A 15,891-nucleotide genomic window follows, 5' to 3' on the forward strand; every position below is an offset into this window, starting at 1 on the left:
AAAAAGCAGTAACCCTAATAATAATTAAGTCTTGAGAAATAATTCTATTATAAAAAGTTCAATAAAATACAAATGTATGTTCATACACTGAATTTTATATTCAGTATTCAATTTTAATATCCTTAAAAAAATGGACTCTCCACAAACCAAGTTGGTTTGACCCATTGATCTAGCATCACTCATCTATAACCTGCCGTTGCCATGACAATGCACTGTAACAATGGAGATGTGGCTAAAGCGCAGCTGCGCTACTGCTGAAAATACAGAGAAACAAGTGAAAAAGAAGGCAAAACCAGAGCCAATGATGTACCGAAAGTAGGCACCCAAGGCACTGAGTGTTTTTGTTGTCGTTTTTTTTTGTGGGAAGAAATTAGCCAACGATAGCAAATCATTGATATAAGCTGTTTAACTTTAATAAATCAGACACTGATGGCACAGCACTGTACCTCTTTATTTTCTACCAAAAATGTTTTGAGCGTGTCAGGGGGTACTTGACGAAAATTTTTTTTAAAGGGGGTACATCACTGAAAAAAGTTTGAGAACCACTGAGCAGCCCAGCAGTCGAGATCTTCGTGGTTAGGGAAATGAGTAGTTAACAGTGTGGTCAGGAAAATGATTCACAATATTATTTATAAACAGTGAAAAGAGGAAGGGAAAAAGGCCCAACTTTCCACATCCAAATTAATTTTTATTGTTTTGTTTTGTAGGCAACTTCTTGCAGCTCAGAGGAAGGACAGAAGAGAAAAGAATAAGCTCAAGAGGCAAATACCAGAACCACAAGAAAAACCTGAAAAAGAAGGAAAAATACTAGAAAGGTGCCAACGTTCAAGAAATATCGGGATTCACCATGGTCAAAAATAAACAGACTAACTCCAAATTTCCCTGTCAACCTCCCCATAAAAAACATTACTCTACCATCAATCACTTATTCAGGATATTAGTAATTATATTTGAGCAAGTCACTTTCCAATGTTTGACATATATTATGTTGTTGTAGTTGTTTTTACTTTGGTCAGTAAAACTCAATTTGTATCTGTTGTCCTTCTTATTGTTACATAATGAAATACAATGCTAATAGAAAGTCCTATAAAGTGAATTTGAGAGTTACAAAAAACTATTCATGTAAAGCTATATTTGTCCTTCAACCCTGTTATCCTTGTCTCAACCCCGTCACTCCTACATTTTCCATCCATCCATCCATCCATCCTTTTTTGACCTCTTGTCCTGTTAAAGGTGGTGGAGGGTGGAGCCTATCCCAGCAGCCTTCCCCCTGGACAGGTCACCATTCCATGACAGGGCCAACACATAGAGACAGGCAACCATTGGCTCTCCCAGTCACGCCTACGGTCAATTTAGAGTCTGGATTAACCTGGTCCCCTCTTGATGTCTTTGGACTGTGGGAGGAAGCCTGAGTACCCAGAGAAAACCAACCCAGGCACAGGGAGAACATGCAAACTCCACACAGAAGAATCCCATCCTCAAGCTGGGACTTGAACCCAGACCCTTCTTGCTATGGGACGGGTAACCACTGGACCACTGTGCTGCCCATTACATAAAAAATGGAAAATGTTGAAGTCCAAATCCAACCATTCTCATAGAATGACTCATTAATGAAGTACTTTCCTTATTTGTTAAAACATAAATGCAATCATTTAGAGTACAAAACTAATGTACTATAAAAAAATGATACCATAAATTCATGACTTCAACATCCCTGGTCACTAAATTCATGCTTCTTCTGATTTTGGTGTGATGTTTAATGTCTGTGACATCCACTGTAATCTCATTAAACCAGTTGCTAGCAGCCACGATTTTTGTGACACATAATTGCTTCAAAATTCACAAGTGTGGAGTTTACTGATGTTTTATGCATTGGAGCAAAATTTTTAAATATATCAATCTAGTGTGAACCACAAAGCTTATCTCAGGCATTAAACCTATTAAAAAAAACCTGACTTTGAAACAAGGGAATGGGTGTTCAACAGTGCTAACTTCAAGGGTTTAGGAGTCATTGCTACACCACTCTATGGATACAGGAAGTATTGTCTCTGCCAGTTGAAGTCACTGACAATTATCACAGATATAAACAGAATTTTGCCTGTGCCATAGCTTTGGCTTGGGTATAACTGCCATCTGCAAGCCTCTCACAACCAGTCTGTGGACATTATCTAGGCTTCCAAATAGAAACACCAGCAATTTACACTTTTATCCAAACCTGTGCAAATGGTCCTTTTAAATATTTGAAAGTTTTGTCTCTTTAAGCCTGTAATCAAACATAAATCTGACCTACAGTATATAATTCTGATTTCCCTACTATCCTCAACAAAAACAACAAAAGCATTTGGTGTTTTAGTGTTAACATTTGAAGAGTCATTTGTTTTTGCAGTTTGACTGTGGAAGCTTAAACATTGTTTACAAATTTTGAAATAAGATGAAGCACAGGATTTTGGCTTTGCCACTGTTCAGTATAATGATTAAGTGAGACAATCTAGTCTAACCTGTTTGGTTAGACTCCAACATCATGAGCAGTCGTGATGGAGAAGCATCAATGAGATTCTGTAGGTTCAGATAAGCTGACAAAAAAGCCACAGCAACAAACTCATCAAACCATTCAGTGACCCCTTATGTCCTATGATTTATTTTTTGTCACCCATCTCTGTTATCCCATGATCTTTCATGAAAGTATATCACTTATCTTCACATTCAACAGATGATTTAATCCATTTAATAGCAATTAAGGCTTTAAATGCCAGCTAAAATAGTGGTCATACCTCATCTTAAAATGGTCTGAATGGTAAACAAGGAAACTCCATGTATTTCAACAAATTGGTGAATGTCTCACCCAACTCATAACGACTGCAGACATTCCAGAAAGACATAATTAGATGCAGAATATTTTATTTTCACTGTGTGAACAGTGTGGCTTCACAGTCTCATTAAAGTAACCACACAGAAGCAAAGGCATATGCACATACTTAAAGACTGGTCAGCCAGTAAATGGTTTTGTGGCAGTTTGTCCCTGGGATGAGCTCTTTCCCTTCTTTTGAGCAGAGAAAAACGAACATGATCTAATTTGATTGCATCAGCAAACAACAAAAGAGCACAAACACAGTGCGTCATTGGAGATGAAGAGAGGTGTCAAGTAACTAAGTACAAATATGACAATTAACTGGAGTATTAATTTTTCAGCTGAATTTTTACTTCTTCTCCTTTCATATTTCTTTACTTTATACTCCTTACATTTCAAAAATAGCCTAATTACTCCTATTTCACTCCTGCTTGTCATCAAAAACATATCTAAATCACACCATCCAGATAGAGTGAATTTGATTTGGGTTGAATGAGAAGTATAAATATATACCATTCCGACACCTTATTGGTTTGTATGCGGTAAATCGCACCTACATGTGACATGATACAAATCAAGCGTGACATATCACATCACACTCCAGCAAGGACATAGCAGATGTAGCTTAGTACGAAGATGTTCGTGGCAGAAACCAAATACAACTTGAGAAAAATTTTGCAACTAAGTACCAGCGAATCACTTACAGAACTGAAGAGGAACCTGGGGTTGTTCTTGTGTTCCTCTATTGGTGTCGAGTAGTAGGTTGCTCTCGCTATACGAATGGCTTTCTTATAACTTTTAGGGCTGTCTTGCCAGATGATGTGAGACTCCTCCAGTTTGGAGGAGTGCCATATTCTCTCTAACTACTGTTTTTTTTTTTAAGCTGTCTGATTTCTGAATTGTACCAAGGTTCTTGTTTCCTTGGATTTATAGTTTTCTTTTAATGGGACAATTGAGTCCAAAGTTGATCCTAAGGTGCCTGTTGCTCTTTCGATAAAATTATCAATTTGAGAGGGACTAAGGTTGACAACATTTTCCTCTGTAACAATGGGACATGACACTGAATCAAGCGCCACTGGAATCGCTTCCTTAAATCTAGCTACAGCCTGATCAGACAAACATCTGGAAACCACTGTTTTCCTGAGTGGAGTGTAGTTGATTAGAATAAATTCAAAAGTGATTAATTGATGGATTAATTGATGGTCTGATAAAAGCGCGCTCTGTGGAAATACAACTAGATGTTCAACTTCAATTCTATATGTTAGGAGGAGGTGGAGGTGTGGTTGTGATAGTGACTCAGTTCATGAACAGACTGATGGAAACCAATTGTGTCTAGAAAAGAGAAAAAATGCAGTACCAGACTGTGGTTGTCAACAACACCATGAATATTGAAGTCACCTACAATAATGACTTTATCTGATTTGAGAACTAAACTGATATAAACTCTGAGAATTCAGATAAGAATTCACAGTAAGGACCAGGAGGGCAGTACTCAATAATAAATAAGAGTGGTTGTATTGTTTTCCAGGTTGGATGAGACAAACTAAGAATCAGGCTTTCAAATGAATTGAAACTTATTTTGGGTTTGGGATTTATTACTAAACTTTTGTCAAAAATGGCACCAACTCCACCTCCTTGGCCAGAGCCTTGGGGAATGTGAGTGTTAATGTGACTGGAGGAGTGGGTTCATTCAGACTAGCATCCTCATCATCACACAGCCAGGTTTCAGTGAGACTCAGCAGGTCAACACAACTGTCAGATATCAATTCATTCACCAATTCAGTTTTTGGTGTCAGAGATCTGATATTTAAAAGTCCACATCTAATTTTTAGATTTTTTTGAGTTAATTTAGTGGTCGTGTTAATTTTGATTAGGTTTTTCTGACGGACTCCCCTACTAGTAGAATTGGAATGAATAAACTGACGTGGTCGGGGGACAGACACAGTCTCTATGTAGTATTGGGTGGGTAACTGTCGTAATGGACACGCTGAGAAGTGTGTAAGATGGCAGCTCTGCTTCCTGGTCTGAACTCTGGGTTGTCAGGGTTTTGGTTCTATTATAAACTGGGCCATATTTCTAGAAATGAGAGCAGCTCCGTCCAACGTGGGATGTGTGCCGTCTCTCCTAATCAGACCAGGTCTCCCCCAGAACGTTTTTCAATTATCAATGAAGCCCACTTGGTTTGCTGGACACCACCTCGACAGCCAGCGGTTGAACGACGACATGCGGCTAAACGTCGTCGCTGGTCCGATTAGGCAGGGGTCCAGAGACATTACGGAGTCTGACATTGTCTTCGCAAATATACACACCGACTCAATATTAATTTTTGTGACCTCCGACTGGCGTAGTCGGATGTCATTACCGCCGAGGTGGATAATGATTTAAGCGTATTTCCGTTTACTTTTAGACAGCAGTTTTAAATTTGACTCAACGTCGCCTGCTCTGGCCCCTGGAATGCACTTGACTATAGTTGCCGGTGTCGCTAATTTCAGGTTTCTGAGAATGGAACTTCCAATTACCAGAGTAGATTTCTCGGTGGGTGTGTCGCCGAGTGGGGAGAACCTATTATAGACGTGAAGCGGTGGTTTGTCGCTGACAGCAGGCTTCTGCTTCGGACTATGCTTCCTTCGGACGGTCACCCTGCCGCCCAAGTTTTCCGGCTGCTCGAGAGCGGCCGGGGGAACGCTAGTTGGGGCTAAGCGAAGACGGTCCGCACCAGCTAACGGGGAGTGGCTAGCTCTAGCGGGTAATTGATTGGAGCCATAGGTGCGGAGCCGCCGCAGGTCCAATTCAACCTCACTAAGCCTTGCCTCCAACGCTACAGACAAACTACATTTAACGCACTTATCCGTACCATTAAAGGAGGCAGAGGAGTAGCTAAACATGTGGCATACTGAGCAGGAGAGAGGAGAGCGAGAGGGGGAAGCCATTGCTAGCTTGGAGTGGAGACTACAGAAATAAAGGCTGTCGCTATAACACAGTCTTTAAGCTTAGGCCAAATAAATCAAATAGATAGGTAGTTTGGTAAGGTAATTTGTCAACAAATAAGGAATTAGCGGGGATGATCACACTTTAGCTAGCACAGCAAGCAAAGCACAACGTTCAGCAATGCCCAAACAGGAAGTGAGGTCACACGCTTCCCACAACGCAGGTAGAGGAATGCTGAGTCCCCTAAAAACTTGTGGACCTCCAAGCCAAGTTTGTGCCACCAACAGTCTCCCGTTCTTATGCAACACAAACATTTATAGTCATTGTTGATGACTAAAGGTGTGTTCACACCAAACGCGACGCGTGTGAATAAACTTTTACAGGTGCGTTAATGTGCTTAATAATGGAGAGTGAGTGAAAGGTGCGCACAGAGTGGAGTGCAGTACGACAGTCAGGCCAGCAGGTAGGGCTTTAGTTGGTGCTGTCTACCTATTTGCGGTATCTGTGCTCTGCCAGCAGAGGTCGTGCTTCACCACTAATCTTCTAGGATATCTGAATGGTGCCGCCGTGTTTAGGTTGTAGAAGTAGGCTGTAGCGGTAAGTTGTAGCAGTAGGACGTAGGTTGCCACTTGGCAATTCGGACGCAGCCTTTATCATACCGCTCTGTTCGTGGCAGCCGGTCCGCGGTCCAACGCTAGGAGTCCAATAGTGCAGCCGCACTCACGCACGCTCGTCCGCTACTGCAACGGTAACAGCGAACGACAAAGTTACGCTCAAACACTGGCGAACTTTTCCACTCCCATAATTCTTTGCGACAACGCCGCAGCGGCAGGCACTGCATAAATTAATCAAATTATGCTAAACAAAATCATAGTTTAATAGTTGTATAAAATATCACATTAGATATGAAACTCAAAGACGTGTGGGCGTGGTCACATGTGCAAAATCACGTACGGACGAAGTCACGTGACCACGCGCACATGGCGTCATTTCGCGCACTGCGTCACGTGACAGCACGCACACGCTTCACACGCACACGCAAGAGTGCCTGTAAATTACTACTCTCATGGTTTTCCTTGTGCTCAAGATAAGATTCTTGCCACTCCCCTGTGTGTGTGTGTGTGTGTGTGTGTGTGTGTGTGTGTGTGTGTGTGTGTGTGTGTGTATACTGACGCTGGGATGGATTTTCTGGGAGGTCTACTTCAACAATTTCCCATGTCATGACATCACAGAGAAACTGCTGGAAAGGCTGTGTTGTGAATGAACGTACAAAGATTATATGGAACAGACGTCCACTGGACCTCATGCTCCACCTCTTACAGTATTACCATCTCATGTGTGAACAATCACAAACCAGGACTGTCCTGGAATGTAGTTTAATTGGGCCACCGAAATGTGTTTCCGTCATATGTTCCCTTATAGCAGGTTGCGTTCAGACTCTCTTCCAGGTCATTATATTTTGTCACATACTAAAACATGTTATCCAGCATTTTGCCTTTTCAACTTCAATTCAAAACTATTTATTATTACACTCGTAAAGCTGACACTTTGGAAACTGAGACAACATAACGTGTGTCTTTGAAAATATGATTTCACCATAGTTTTACCACTTTATGCAACCCTTGACTGTTCACTGTTTGACTTCCAGGTTAAACACCATAGTCAGGTTCCCACAAAGCATTTGCAGAACACCAGGCCAATTAGGGGGGTGATTGACCTGCACACATGTAAGTGTAGTTTGATTTCCAACCACATTATCTCGGTATTTAGCCTTCATGAGCTGACAATACAAATACCGTACAATAATTTCCTCCTCTAAACCATCCACCTGTCTTCTAGACCCCATCCAAACTAAGCTGCTCAAAGACACTCTATCCCTCGTTAGCACCTCTCTCTTGGACATGATCAACGTGTCGCTGTTATCTGGTTACGTCCCACAGTCCTTTAAAGTGGCAGTAATTAGACCCCTTCTCAAAAAAACAACCCTGGATCCAGAAGTTTTGGCCAACTACAGACCAATATCAAATCTTCCTTTTCTCTCCAAAATCGTGGAGAAAGCAGTTGCTAAACAACTCTGTGACTTTCTCCACAGCAACAGCTTATTAGAGGATTTCCAGTCTAGTTTCAGGTTCAACCTAGCAAAGAAATAGCACTAATCGATTTTACCAATGACCTCCCACCAGCATCAGATGAGGGACTCGTCCCTGTGCTGCAGCTTTTGATACCATTGACCACCATATCCTTCTACAGATACTGGAACATGTCATTGGCATGAAAGGAACTGCACTAAACTGGTTCAGGTCATATTTACTAGGTCGATCTCAGTTCATACTAACCAATGATAAACCCTCGGAAACCACTGCAGTCACTTATGGTGTTCCACAAGGCTCTCAACTACAGACCAATATCAAATCTTCCATTTCTCTCCAAAATTCTGGAGAAAGCAGTTGCTAAACAGCTGTGTGACTTTCTCCATAGCAACAGCCTATTAGAGGATGTCCATGTCTTATAGTTGGGCTGCTTAGGCTGGCCCTTAAATATGCTGCTATAGGCTTAGGCTGCTGGGGGATCTCCCATGGTGCACCGGGCTTCTCTCTACTCCTCTCTGTCCTCCTATATTTCTCATACATAAATCATACTCATACGTATTACTAACTTGTCTTCTTCTCTGGAGCCTTCAGGCTCCCCTCTTCCCAGATCCCGGGTGCTGCTGGAGGAGGCTGCAGACCTGAAGAGGCTCAAGCTGCCACCCATAGCTCCACCTGCTCACGTCCCTGTTTTTCCATCAGTCTCTTCCCTTCTCTCTCTCTTTATCTCTGTCCCACCTTCTGCATATCTATCTTCCTCCATTATCTGTCTTTGTCTCTGCCCCGCTCTCCTGCTCTCTTTCCCCCCAACCGGTCAAAGCTGCAGTCCCCATTGAGCCTGGATCTGCTCGACATTCCTGCCTGTTAAAAGGAAGGTTTTCTTCACCGCTGTTGCAGGATGTGCTTGCTCATGGAGAATTGTTGGGTGTAAATTCATTGAAGGAGTGTGGTACTAGACCTGCTCTACCTGTTAAGTGTCCTGAGATAACTTTTGTTGTGATTTCCATCCATCCACTGTCTGCCGTTTATTCCTACACATTAAGAGTCGTGGGGGGGGGGGGGGGGGGCTGGAGCCTATTCCAGCGTCAACGGGCGAGAGGCAGGGTTCACCCTGGACAGGTTGCCAGTCCATTGCAGGGCCAACATAGAGAGAAAAACAACCAGTCACACTCACATTCATACCTACGGTCAATTTAGAGTATTCAGTCAGCCTAGTCCCCAATTGCATTTTTTTGGATGGCGGGAAGAAACCGGAGTACCCGGAGAGAACCCACACAGACATGGGGACAACATGGAAGCTCCACACAGAAAGATCCCGTGCCCAAGCCGGGACTCGAACTCGAAACCTTTTTGCTGTGAGGCGACAGTGCTGACCACTGCCTTAGGAGGATGCACCTGATCCGTAAGATGCACCTGAACCGACCTACAATGTGGGCGTGTTTAGGCTGGAATTTAGGTTGCGAAGTAGGTCGCTACTCACGCCAGTTGTGGTTTCGGACAGCCCACGACCTACGATCCGACCTACGATCCGACCTACTTGGTAATTTGGACGCAGCGAAAATCTATTTTAAAACGCAGACGGTCTCTGAAGCATGGCTTCGCTGCCTGCAGACGCTTTCTCATTACGGGTGTTGTATTTTGAGCAACTCATCATGACAGAAAAACGTATGTACAGAGTGAAAGCACTGATTTAGACATCAAAATTATTAAACATATATGAACCTCCAATGTTTCAAACAAATGGTTTTAATTGACCTTGCTGTGACAAAATGAGAGTTTCTATGATGCTTTTATTCTTTACTTTATGTGGTGACCATGTCATTAAACAAATAAATATCTGCTTTAGTAAAACTTTTAGCCCGATGACCTGCAGAAAAATGGTATATTCATACATGCTCAGACATGTCCTCTCTCAAGCATCAAACAGACCATGTGGTCTGTTTGGTGTTACAAGTCACATGTCTGGCCTTTTGTTTAAGGAGAGAAAGGAGTGGGGAACCCAACCCCCTTTATTTCCGTGTAGATATATCACAGCCGACTTGGCACACAAGCTGATTGCACGCTGATTGCAACAGTAAGCAATTTCTTTGATTATGTATTGTTGTCTTTAACTGATACAGTGATAAATTACTAGTATGCTTTTAAATATTTTTTGTTAAGGAAAAGTCATGACTGTAGTTGCGAATGTTGAAATCGTACCTCCCAAGCCATAACCCCTTCTCGAGCGAGGCATGTAAAACTATTTAACCAACATTCCCATATGGTTTTGAAGGTTTATATTAATTAATAAAGTAATTGCTGACAGACACTGCAGAAGCAGCACAGCGCAAAAACAGGCTCAGTTTAAAGAGAAGACAAACGCCCGGAGCACAAGGGTGAGAATCAGACCGAAACCACCTATCATGTATGAAAATTCACCTGGAAAATTCAACCTGCTATGCAACATATTTAATTTTAAAAATAAAGACCCATGGAGAAGAAGAATTGCACGACTATGAGAAATGCCCTGGGAAAAGGCTATGCTGGTAGGTAACGTGCATGTGTGTGTGTGTGTGTGTGTGTGTGTGTGTGTGTGTGTGTGTGTGTGTGTGTGTTCTTCTAAAATTATTTTATATGCAGCCAATATGGTGCATGCTTCCTTAACGAAACAATTTTTTTTTTCTCTTTGTAGATCCAACACCAGGATCGTCTCATCTGCAGCTGGAGGATGATATGCTTGAAGGACACCCTGCTCCCACATCCAACATCAATTCGAGGATAGAGGGCAAAGGATTACAGAATCTACTGCTACGCTAATGGGTTTGACAGCGCTGGAGACTGTACTTCAACCTCGGCCCACAGATGAGGATTTGAAAAATCTTGAAGAGATTTTCACTCAGGATTTTGAACCATCACAAGCTACGAGAGATCAAGAACTTTTAAATGGTAGGTATCACAACAACCACAACATACTGAACAGGCTGTCATTACACAGGGGTCTGAACTCATCGCTAGTAGCAGTATTAACACCCCAAACATTCCCTCTACAAGCGTTGCCAGACAAAGTGGCAAAGGTCAAGCGGATGTGAGGGAAGTCAGGCCTTTTAATGCTGTAGAACTGCGTCAAAAAGTTGATTTCAGGAATGTAGTTGACAACAGCCGCAACCATGTGCCATCCATTGTTAGAGATAAACGATCCAGGGTGATTGGCCAGGCGTTAGAAATGTCACAACCTGGCAGTGTTTTAAATGTTGTTTTGAGAGGGCCGTCCCTGGCTAGCGACGTGCAAGCTGTGTTACGATCCGACAACAAATACAGCCAAGATATATTTATAGAAGCGGTCGCTCAGGCTATACAGAGTAATGACACATCCATGACTGACGATGAATTGGAGCTTATTGTTACAGTTGCACAAAACCACTCCGGGGCTGTGCGTCTGAAATTGGAGAACGTGTTCTATGACGAGATTCTTTCTAAAAAGGCAAATTCCCTCTTTAACCCCAACAACCGTATAGAGGATAACAGCCTTTGCTTTTCTCAATGCATTGCCCATGCCATCAATGCCTCAAAATCTGATCCAGACAAACTGGCGCAGGCTGAGTGTCTGCATGCGTCAGTAGGTCTCAACCCCTCACAACCGGTTTTATTCACACGTGTCCAGATTTGAACCTGTAGTAAATGCTAAAATAGTGATTTACCACCATGCAGAGGATCGTAAACACCTACAATGTTTCCAAACTAACACCACCCCAAAATCAAACACAATCTGGTTTTATTTACACGATAATCATTACTACTTAATCACCTACGTAAAAGCCTTTTTCGGAGCTGCTTATGTCTGTAATTACTGCTACAGCACTTATGATGCTCCTCTAACGCACAACTGCAAATGTGTGCTTTACATATTGCAAAGAACGAGCGTCAACCATTTTAAAAATGCAAGGACTGTTGCCGCATCTGTAAATCAGAGTTTTGTTACAAAGCACAGAAAGAGCCTGAAAAAACACACAACCTGATTCCCTGCCACAACCTAAAATTTTGCAGTAGGTGCGGTAAATTTTACAAAGTTGGTAAAAAACAAAAATGTCTACAACCCATCAAAATATGAACACTGTCATGAATGTGTTATCAACGGTAGCTTTGAGCATGTGTGCTATATCCAGCCTATTGTAATAAAAGACCCCAAGAGAAAATACATCCTGTATGACTTTGAGACTCGTTACCATGAGGGGAAGCATGAGGCATGTTTTGTATGTGCAATGGACATAGACAGAAACAAATTCTGGTTCAACACTTTGCGGTGCGTCTCGGCATTTGTTAATCATTACAGAAAGCCCAAGTTTCGCAGATTTATGTTTATAGCCCACAATGCTTCAGGTTTTGACAACTACATCCTATTAGAGCATATCGTCAAGCGGGGAATTGCACCAGCCATCACAATGCACGACAGTAGGGTGATCCACATGTATGATAAAGCATATGATCAGAGATGGATCGACTCTTTCTCTTTTCTTCCTATGTGATTGGCAAAACGCCCTGATGCTCTAGGATTTAAAGACTTAGAAAAGGGGTACTTCCCACACCAGTTTAACACCGGGGCCACAGAATACTACAAGGGTAAATACCCTTTGAAAAAAACAAGTGTCCGCGACCAGAAAAAGTTTATGGAGTGGTACAACACTGTGCACCACGAAACATTTGACCTTCAAACTGAAATGCGCAAATACTGCATTAATGATGTGGAAGTATTGAGAAAGGCCTGCACAATCTACCGCGAAGCGTTTTTAGACTGTACGCAAATAGACCCCTACAGTTTCACTAGCAGGCAGTTGCATAGGTGTCTATAAAAACACTTTTTTTTAACCCCACGACACACTGGCGCTTACATACGATGGAGCATACGTGCAACAAAATAAGACTTGCTCTAACGTATCCATTCAGTGGTTGGAGTATGTGTCCCGCACTGAGAACATACACATTCAACACGCTCTTAATGGCGGCGAGCGGATGATTGGTCCATACTTTGTGGATGGCTTCTGTGAGTCTACAAAGACGTGTTATAAATTTGCTGGGTGTTTTTACCACGGATGTGTAAAATGCTCTCCGGAGAGTGAGGTGAACCCCGCATCCAAAATTTCTTATGGGGAACTCTTCCATCAGTTTTCTGAACACGTTTACCATAAGGTTGCAGCGTGGCATGAGGGTGGTTGTGATGTGGGAGTGTGAGTGGGCTGCTCTTTGTAGATCTGACCAGACCGTTATGGGCTTTCTATCCACGTACAAAAACCAGAACGTCTAAACCCTAGAGATGCACTTTTTGGTGGCTGCACAAATGCGATGAAATTGTACCATCAATGCACGACTTCACCAGCCTCTACCCTACATTGCAGTCTAAAAAACAGTACCCTACAGGCCATCCTCAAATAAATTACAACAACTTCAACAACATCGAAAAATATTTTGGTTTCATTAAATGTGTTGTGCTGCCACCGCGAGGGCTTTTCCATCCCGTCCTCCCATACAGGGCCCATGGCAAGCTTATTTTGCCGCTTTGCCACACCTGTGCTGAGGAGCTAAATCAGTCGAGTGAGTGCAGGCATAGTGACACTAAGCGACAGTAGTCTGGGACCTGTGTCTCTTTTGAGCTTCAAAAAGCTCTTGAAAAAGGGTATCGCCTTATGCGCATTGAAGAGGTCTGGCACTTTCCAAAGAAGACAGACACATTGTTTAAAGAATATGTCAAGACCTTCTTAAAATGCAAACAGGAGGCCTCAAGCTACCTGGAGCATGTCCCAACCCCCCAGGAGCGCGAGAACTACATAGTCGACTATTATGAAAAGGAGGGTATCAGACTTGATCCGGGCAAAATCTGCGTCAACAAAGCAGTCAAAAGTTGCAACAAACTCCTCCTCAACTCGCTCTGGGGCCGATTCAGCATGAGGTGCAACATGCCCACTTGTGAGCTGATGACAGAGCCTGAGAGGTTTACCCAGCTCATGTTTAGTGATCACTATAATGTGAGCCAGTTTTGTTTTGAGCTAGAGGAGGGCCTACGTGTTACGCGTACTGAACACTATGTGACAAGACAGTGGTTAAATGCAAGGGTGTAACATTAAACTCTGTTATCTCCAAAACTGTCACCCAAGAATCTCTGAAGGGATTGGTTCAATCATTCACAGCCAATAAAAACACAGACACCTACTTGACAGCTGTGTCACATACAATCAAGCATGATAAAAGGCGATTCCACCTTAAAAATGACATGGTTGTTAAAAAAGTGAAGGTGGTTTATAACAAGCGTCGACTTTTTCCCAATTACACCACTCTGCCTTGCGGTTTTAAAAAAACGGATCCGAGTTTTGATCCTCGGTTAAAACATCCCTTTAGCATGGTGGTGAGCAGCCCTTCCAATTGCGGAAAAACTTTTTTTGTTAAAGATATTATAGAAAAGGCACAGCAGATTATTTCACATCCTATAGACAACATTATTTACATTTATTCTTGTTGGCAACCAATATATGACCATCTTTAAAACTCAGAGAGATAAACTTTGTGGAGGGTTTACTGGATTCGTTGCGTGACGATTCTCTGCTACCACCTGAGAAAAATAATCAATTAATTACTGACGACTTGATGAATGATGCATGCAATAATATAGAAGTTCAAAATGTTTTTACAAAATTTGTTCATCATCGAAATCTTAGCTGCATAAATCTGGTACAAAATTTGTTTATTCAGGGTAAGGCCAGCAGGACCATAAGCCTAAACAGCAATTATTTAATTCTTTTCAAGAACCCCAGGGACCGATATCAAATCTCATTATTGGGAAGACAGATGTTTCCAGGAAACAGCAAATATTTTTTGGAGTTGTTTCATGACGCAACCTACGGGTACCTGTTCATATATTATAAAGCTAAGACACCAGATCATTTTAGGCTCAGAAGCGATCTTTTGGCGGAGAAATCAATCGTCTACATGCCTAAAAAGATTAGAAAAAAGTCATGATGTTTTCACGTGTTCAAAGAAACCTCCCTCTGCTCGAGCTGCTATATAAGTTATCACCAAGAATGAGAAAGGTCATTATTGCAAATTTGTGTCCTGATCTCGTCATTGCTTTGTGCGAAATAGCGCTTAACGGGCTAAATGGGAACATACCGCTAAACACCAGCCAGTACAAACAGCTTAAAAAGAAAAAAAAATCCGATTAGACTCATTGCTGACAAAAAGGTTTAACTTGTTAAAAAAAGAAAATCTGTAAACCAGTCTGGGGGTTTTCTACTGACGCTGTTAGGTGCTGCAATCCCCTTCATCATTGATCTCATTCAGACAAAGTAAAGTCAACCATGGAATATACAGATAAAAAGTATTTGGTTCCCCAACGCCAGCTGGATTTGTTAAAGCAATAGAACACCGGATCGATCAATGGCCGAGGTTTTTGGATCAGTCAGGTGTGAAGTTGTATGAAAAAGCTAAAAAAATATGCATCCATCCTTCAAAGGTATCTGACACTTGTGAGGCAAGGTGAGCAAGAAAAGGCAGTATTGACCCTGTCGCTCCCTCCTTCTGAAAAGTCTGCTTATGCTGAGCCTCCTGACGACAGCGCTGTTGCTGATGCTACAACTGACGATGCTGCCCCCATCGTCCCACAGACACCTGTTGTTAGAGACAGGGTAGTCTCAGATTTATTAAAACACATGCCTAGAAGGAGTCGGGAAAATGCAGAGCACATTTTGGCCTTGTTGACTAGTGCTCCTGACACGGTGTCGTGGTCAGACCAAGGGGAGATCATCTTCAACAATAAAATAATTAAAGGGTCACACGTGTATGATTTGATCAAGAGTGTTACTAATGTGTGTTACTAAACACAACGTAAATGACTCTACAAGACCGAAGAGGTGGACAACTTTTCTAAAAACTCTGGCTGATTTGAATGTACCACTTTTGACAAGACCAAACACACAAGTCCTTTTACCTATTCAACAGCTATTGATAGAAGAAAAAGAAGAGGTAGAAAGAAAAAATTTTTGGGTGACGAGTTGTGGGTGAGCT

The 15,891-nt window shown here is 42.2% G+C and overlaps 1 protein-coding gene and 1 pseudogene across 2 annotated transcripts in view; both read right to left on the reverse strand.

Moving 5' to 3' along the window:
- shroom3 (shroom family member 3) overlaps window positions 1-15,891 on the reverse strand; it is a 135,039-nt gene that overhangs the window by 99,038 nt on the left and 20,110 nt on the right. The window lies entirely within an intron of this gene.
- Window positions 4,210-6,029, reverse strand: LOC147244426 (uncharacterized; annotated as a pseudogene).

This window comes from Aulostomus chinensis, chromosome 19, assembly GCF_037954235.1.
Source record: "Aulostomus chinensis isolate RoL2024-O1b breed Wild chromosome 19, RoL_Achi_v1.0, whole genome shotgun sequence".
In the NCBI taxonomy this organism is placed as follows: Eukaryota; Metazoa; Chordata; class Actinopteri; order Syngnathiformes; family Aulostomidae; genus Aulostomus; species Aulostomus chinensis.